At 57.3% G+C, this 6,967-nt stretch overlaps 1 long non-coding RNA gene across 1 annotated transcript; it reads right to left on the bottom strand.

Annotated features, from left to right (window-relative positions):
- Window positions 1–1,381: 1,381 nt before the first annotated feature.
- Window positions 1,382–6,512, bottom strand: LOC118979199 (uncharacterized). The gene is made up of 2 exons (XR_005064861.1): window positions 6,405–6,512; window positions 1,382–3,524 (listed from the first exon to the last, which is right to left on the bottom strand). It is a non-coding gene; the product is annotated as an uncharacterized LOC118979199 (long non-coding RNA).
- Between the last annotated feature and the right edge of the window lie 455 nt (window positions 6,513–6,967).

Consider the following 6,967-nt stretch of genomic DNA (forward strand, 5'->3'; position numbering starts at 1 on the left):
TTCTGAGATGCCCAGGACACAGGACACAGGCCTGGGCACTGGGGAGCCAGCGGGGACCCGGACGGGCAGAGTCCCTGGCTTCCCTGAGCTGACGTTCTTGGGGGCTTTCACGCAAGGAGAGTTGAGACTTTACCACAAAGGAACCTGTGTGGGTGGGGAGATGTGGGAAGAACGTGCCCAAAATCAGGTCAGGGATGTGCCTTTTCGCACCTCATTGACCCGACAGGGCTCCTGAGGCCGCTGGAAGGGAGACGCCGTCCCTGGTGTTGAGTGATGGTCCGGGTGAGTCTCTGGGGCTGCGGAGCTGGCCCTTCCTGTGCCCTGAGAACTCGCCCACACACCCCTCCCCTGAGGCGGGGTGGTGGGCTGTGCCAGGTCCTGTCACCACCCGCCGCCTGGACTTCGCCACCGAGGACTAGGAGGAAGAGCAAGTCGCTGGGCTCATCCCAGGCACGTCCTCTTGCTCCGACCCTTCCCTGTTCTCAGCGGTTGCCCCGGGGTCCCTGGGCGGGTTCTATCCACAGACTCCTGCGGGGGGGCAGGTGGGGCCTGTGGCTGGGGGGAGGTTAGCACACAATTGCTTTACGTGGACTGTGGGGTCAGTGCAAGGGCAGTTAAATCATTTAACTGGAGAGTAAAACATTAGTTATATGTGACGGGGAAAAATGTTAGGAACTAGAATAAAAATGCCCCATGAATTTCAAAGTTGAGGACATGGTCAGCCCTGGCTAGCGTAGCTCAGTGGATTGAGTGTGGGCCTGTGAACCAGAGTCGCAGGTTCAATTCCCAGTCAGGGCACATGCCTAAGTTGCAGGCCAGGCCCCCAGTAGGGGGCGTGTGAGAGGCAACCACACACTGATGTTTCTTCCCCTATCTCCCTCCCTTCCTGCCTGTCTCTCTAAAAACAAATAAATAAAATCTTAAAAAAAAAAACAAAAACATGCTGGATAAAAAAAAAGTGGGCAGCCTAAGTGTGCTGGGTCCCTGGTCCCTCCCCGCACTTCGGGGTCCTTCCCTGCACTTGGCACTCAGTTCATCACACAGAGGACAGAGAAAGGGCTGGCCCAAGGTCCCATAACGCAAGCTGTACACCAGGCCCGGCCCGGCGGACCGGAGGCCTTCTCACACCCCGCAGGTGTCCTGCGAAGGCAGGTCAGAGGAAGACAGGTGGTGCAGGATACGAACGTGGCTGTGACACTGGCACGTCACTGACACACCCGCCACTCAGCAGGAGTGAGTTTGTGTTGCAGCTGGCCGGTGGGAAGAAGCACTGTTTAGACATTTGCTTAAATACTAACTTCCCCTTTTCAACAGTCTGGTTTTCTCTCCGTGTTTGGAGTTGACGTTTTTTCCCATGTCTCGCGTATTTTGATGGGTCATGTAAGGTGTGCAGCCCGAGGCCCTGTGCTGACAGCCTCAGGTGGGCAAAATGAGACACTGGGGACCTTTGGGCCCCATGACCCCCCACCGAGGGAGCATGGGAGTGGAGTGGAGGAAGGAGGCTGCGCCCCGCCACCTGCTTGCGAGTGTGTCGGCTGGGGCTACTCGCATCCACACGGCACTTTGCAGGGGTCTTCCCTGTACAGGTGACCCCTCCCTCATGATGGCTCGACTTAGGGTTTTGTGACTTGACGGTGGTGTGGAAGTGACATGCCTTCGGGAGGGACCACACTTAGAATGTCGAAGTCCGGTCTCTCCCTGGCCCACCGTGCAACACTCTCGTGCGAGGTGGGCGGCGGGTGGGCCACCACTGGCATCGGCCCTGCGATCCCAGCCGACGCGTTCCTGTGTCCGCGTGGGCTGAGTTCCCCGCGCCTTTCAGGTGCCGTGTGTTTGCATTCCATCGTGTTTACAAAACGCCCGTCTGCGTCTCCTGCTTCCGGGGAGCAGAGGAGGGAGGCAGATGCCCTTGAGGTGGAACTCGGGGTGACGGCCGGGCTGCGGGCTAGTGGGAGAGTGCCTGGAGTTCGTCCACAATCGTGTGATGCTCAGTAACAGGCACATGGAGTCCACTTTTGACCTCCTCTGTTGTCAACTCGGGGCGGGTTTACCAAGGGTCGTCTGTATTTCGTTTCACTCGATTCTCTTTAACATCCTCGTATATAGACACTGAATTTGTTTTGAAAAAGAAACTTTGATTCAAATTGGTTAACACAGGTAACATCATGCTGGTAGTGAGTGAAGGAGGCCAGGGTCAGCGGTCTTACCTCTCTGATAACTGTGCACCATGGGTCACCTGGCGTCTGTGTCGACAGCCATCTCCTGAGTTTTCCACGTCACAGTTGGGAGAGGGAAGGACCCGTTGACACCACCTCTGGGGGCAAGGGGCCCCAGCTCCTCCGGTGGACCGCCGATTTGCCCGGTCAAACAGAGCCCGCCTGGCAGGCCCCAGCTGTCCCGCGAGTGGACCGTGCGGGGTCAGAGGAGCCTTAAGTTAGAAGTCCAGCACTGCGCTCCAGGATGGGGCTGTCCTACGAATTCTGCCCCAGTAGCAGCCAAGCACAGCACCTTCGCTTACGTTTTTCTTGGGTCTGGTTTTCACTGAGACGAGCCCCGACGTGACTGGTGTCATTGGCGATGTCAGCAGGGCGCGGTCCCCTGGCCGGGCTGCACTGCAGTGGGGAGCCTAAGGGACAGCGTCCCATTTCCTGGGACACACGGCTCGTGCTTCAGGGAGAAGAACTGCCACTTCATCGCAGACCCTGCTAGGGATTTTGTGAGGTTCTTTTCGAAAAACTTAACATCTTCTAATTCCTTAGAATTAGAAGAAAAAAAGATGTGGTATTTCTACAAAGAGCAACAGGTGAGGGACATATGGAGCCGTGAAGGCCTGACTGTACGTTTTCCTCCGTGAGATTTCTGTTGAGCGCACAGTTTGATGGTCAAGTTCTTCCGCCCCGGTCGCTCGTCCTTCATTCACTAAACGTGCTGTCGGTGGTCTCTCCCCGACTCCTGCTCCCTGGGACCTGGCGGGGCCTCGGGTGCTGAAGCCGGGTGTCTGCCTCTGCTCCCAGAAGGGCTGGGAGCCTCCTCTGGTCCCCTCCCTCCGCCCCCTCCAGGAAGACTTCCCATTGAGCGCTTGCTGTTCCCACGGAGGGCCTTCCCATCGCCCACGGTATGCAAAGCAACACTCAGGTTCCTGGTCATGAAATCACTTCCTTCTCTCAATCCGTATCTCTCCAGAGAGGGCTGGGGTGTGTCCTGGCTCTGGCCACAGAAGCAGCTTTCTTCCGGAACAGCCTGGAAAATGACCGAGTCACGCAACTACAGAGTTAAGTTACACAGGCACCCCTGACCCCTAAGGAAACAGCCAGGAGCTTTCCAGGGGTGGCCGGTTCATGGAAACGCAGTCTCCTCTGCCGTGCCTCGTCTGCAAGACTGAGCTCCCCACTGTTGGGGGTAGTTTCTGCCATCCCAGCCAGACAGAAGCGTGGGTCCTCAGGCAGGTATCCTTCTGTGGCTGTGGCATCGGCCCTTTTCCAGGGAAGAGAAGCGGAAATCTTGACCCACACAGAGTTAGGGGGCTGGAGAGGAAGGGGAGAGAGAAGAGGCGTATCACCCAGGGTTTAAAACCCTGCAGCTGGCCAGGGTACCGGGGACCATTCCTGCTGCCCCGCCTCCAGCTCCAGGGCCACTGACCCCTCGCCTCTGAAACGGAGAGAGCAGAAGCTGCCCCCGGCCCCCCCCCACCTGCTGGTGGCCCTCAGCCCGGCCAGATAGCCAAGCTAGGCTGTGGGTGCAGAGGGAGCTGGGAGGTAGCAGCAGCCCCAGCGGTGGTGTGGGTGGTGGTCACTACAGTGCGTGCCCGGCCAGAGGAGTCCAGCATCGTGAGGCCGTGACCCGGCGACATCTCCACAATAATGAGATTATAAACAGGAAGACATTCTGCGGTAGGATGGTTGCTGAATCTCCGATGATCAGATATGAGGGAGTTACCAATCGCAGTTTGCAAGCTTTTCAGTGACCCGGGAATACATGTATGATCGAATTGAAGCAGGGGAGGGGGTAGTTACATGTGTACAAAAGAACAGCCCGACTTTGTCCAGGCGGAAGGACGGACGTGCAGATGCAAAGACCGGCAGGAACCCACCAAACGGTACCCGGGGGTCTCTAGATGAAAGGTTTGGGGAAGTGTTATTTCCTCCTTTCTCCTTGTCTGAGTTTTTCTAATATTCCAGCACAAAACCATATTTATTTTAGAATCAGAAAAACACTCTTCTTTTAAGTAGGTGCTTTTTAAAAAATTCCAAAGCAGTACCTCCGGCAAAGTGGAACACGGAGACTTTCAGGGACTCAGAGGCCACGTCGGAAGCCAGGGCTGGCCCTCCGGAGGCAGGCTGCGGGCTGTGCTTTGTGGGTGCCTGCCTTCTAGGCCAGGCCCGAGGGCCCCTGAGCTCCGGGTTCTCTCTCCGAGTCCTTCCCCGATCTGTGTTAATTCTAGTGTTAACCCGCTACCCCCCATTGAAAAATGAGGAGAGATTTTCACGTCCGGGAGGTGAGAGTACTTTTTCCCGTTCCTCTCACTACATAGAAGGAGCCACGCTGGGCGTTATGTCAGAACAAACGGAAGACTCGGAAGAGACGCGATAGCAACCTGACACCGAGGAACAGCCGCAGAGCCGCCAGCTCTGTGGGTGTCTTGTTTTCTGACTCCTATACCCCGGACCTGAGGCCAAAGGAGCCGCAGTCTGCGAAGGCCGGCCGCTGCGAGACTAGGAAGGTCCCAAGAAAAGCCTGCTCTTGCCAGCAGAGGACAGAAAGGGCAGCCTAACAGGACAGAAAATGGTTAGGCAGCCACTTCTCTGCTCCACCTGGCACCACAGGAAAACGCTGGGGCCCCGCCCCCCCACCTCGACAAAGCCAGTGGGGAACCTCACCCCTACTGCTGTGCGTTCTCGTGAGGCCTCCCCACCCCGCGGTCCCACCGGGCTGGCGTCAGAGGTGGTCTGCTGGAGAGCCGACCACCACTCCCCAAGGTGGGCCGCCCCCCCCCGCCGTGCCCTCTCTGTATTACTTCTTTTTTTAAAAAAAAGACTTTATTTATTTATTTTTAGAGAGAGGGGAAAGGAGAGAGAGAGGGAAAGAAACATCAGTGTGTGTCTGCCTCTCAAGCGCCCCTTAACTGGGAACTTGGCCTGCAACCCAGACCTGTGCTCTGACTGGGAATCAAACTGGCAACCTTGTGGTTCGCAGGCCAGCACTCAATCCACTGAGCTGCACCAGCTTCTCTGTATTATTTCTTAGAATTGCACGTGAATCTACAATTATTTCAAAATAAAAAGGAATGAACCATATTTTCATGTAATTTCACACGAAACCTAAATATTCCTCTTTGGGGGAAAAAGCCTCAAGATCTGGCCCACGTGTGGCTGCATGGGCTGGGGCGCAGCGGCAGCGGCGGTGGCGGCGACACACCAGTCGTAACTCCGGCTTGGAGTTACAGAGCCCTGGCCAGTTCACCCCAGGCTTCACCGCTCCCCATTGTCCCCGTCACCTGGGCTCGGGATTTTCTGCTGCTCATTTTCCAGCTTGCCCTGCTCATCACCCTGTGTCTGTGAGAGCCCCCTGCCTGGCCCCTGCAGCCCTGTGAGGTTTCCACTTGCTTTTGTGGACTCAGACGCCGACACCGGGGGATCAGGGGGCAGCGAGGCGCAGCCAGGCTAAACAGTGCGCTCCCGGAAGCATCTCGTCTCCTTATGCCTCGTGTCTGAAAACTGTGCCCCTGAGACACGATGCCACGCGGTGCAAACCCTTGAAAGTCAGACTGGCCCGAGTTAGAACCACAGTTTTCCACTTGACCTTGAGCAAGTGCCTTGACTTTTCACAGCTTCGATAATAAACCAGGGACAATAGTAACACACGACACATGGGTGACCCAAACACCTGTCACCACGGCACAGCTGCTCGTGGCCCTGTCCCCCTGGACACCAGGACGCCCCTCTCTCTCTCTTCCCGTGTGTGGCTTCTCCTCAGCAGCCAACAGCTTGCGCTCGCAAACGGGGGGTGGTTCCCAGGGGCGGTTTTTACATACGTGCACCGTTCACTGGGTGCTTCTGTCCACGAGGCTTGTCCTCTTTCTGGCCCGTCTCACCGTCCTCATGAAAACCCTGCAGACAGCCACTTACCTGTTTTGTGCCCATCTCTCGAGGGTGGGCCTTGAGGCACACGGTCATTGGGTTACCCACGCTGCCCCTGCCCACAGGGCTCTAGCACTTAACCAGGTGCTCCTGCACCTCCGGCTGCCGCAGGCCCAGCAGAGCCTGGAAGAGGTGTTCATCCCAGACCCTCCCCAGAGGCTCGCCCGCACCTTTGTGTGGTCCTTACAAAGGTGAGGCTGACAGTGGTGGCTGGTCAGCTAGGTTTACGGCCCTGGGTGGGCTTTGCGACGTCCTGCTCTGTCTCACCTTCCTCCCTGACACGCGGCATCTTCCGAATGGGCAGCCTGCATGGCGCTTGAAGGTTTGCAGGTGCCGAGCTCCGAGCCCAGAGGGACTATTTCCCCTTTGCAGCTTCGCTGACGGCTCTTGTGCAATGCGGCGATTTCTCATTGGCACTGACTTATATTGGCAACGAGAGGGGGACAGAAAACACACAAAACAGGCTGAGCGAAAGATTAGCTCTCCCCTGAGGACTGGCGGCCGGGCGAGCTGGGCAGGGCTGTATCTGACCGGAGGTGAGGAGACACAGGAACAATAGGGCACTCCCGGCTCCTGACCGGGTCCCGGAGCTTCCTAGGGTGTGAAACCAGAGCCGCGGCTCCGGCTCCGGCTGCTTTCTCTGTGGTCCAGACTCCCCGGCGAGGCCAAGCAGGCTCGACGCCGGGCTCCCCACGGCATAGCTGCATGAACTTGGACAAGGTCTTCACCTCTCTCGCCGAGCCTGTTTTCTCATTCAGTAAAGTGGAGGCAGTGACCCCGGTCACACCTTCCTTGCAGGGTCCCTGAAGGGAATTACGGAGGCGGCACCA

The sequence above is a fragment of the Sturnira hondurensis genome, unplaced genomic scaffold (genome assembly GCF_014824575.4).
Source record: "Sturnira hondurensis isolate 20B ecotype Veracruz unplaced genomic scaffold, ASM1482457v3 Scaffold0022215, whole genome shotgun sequence".
NCBI lineage: Eukaryota > Metazoa > Chordata > Mammalia > Chiroptera > Phyllostomidae > Sturnira > Sturnira hondurensis.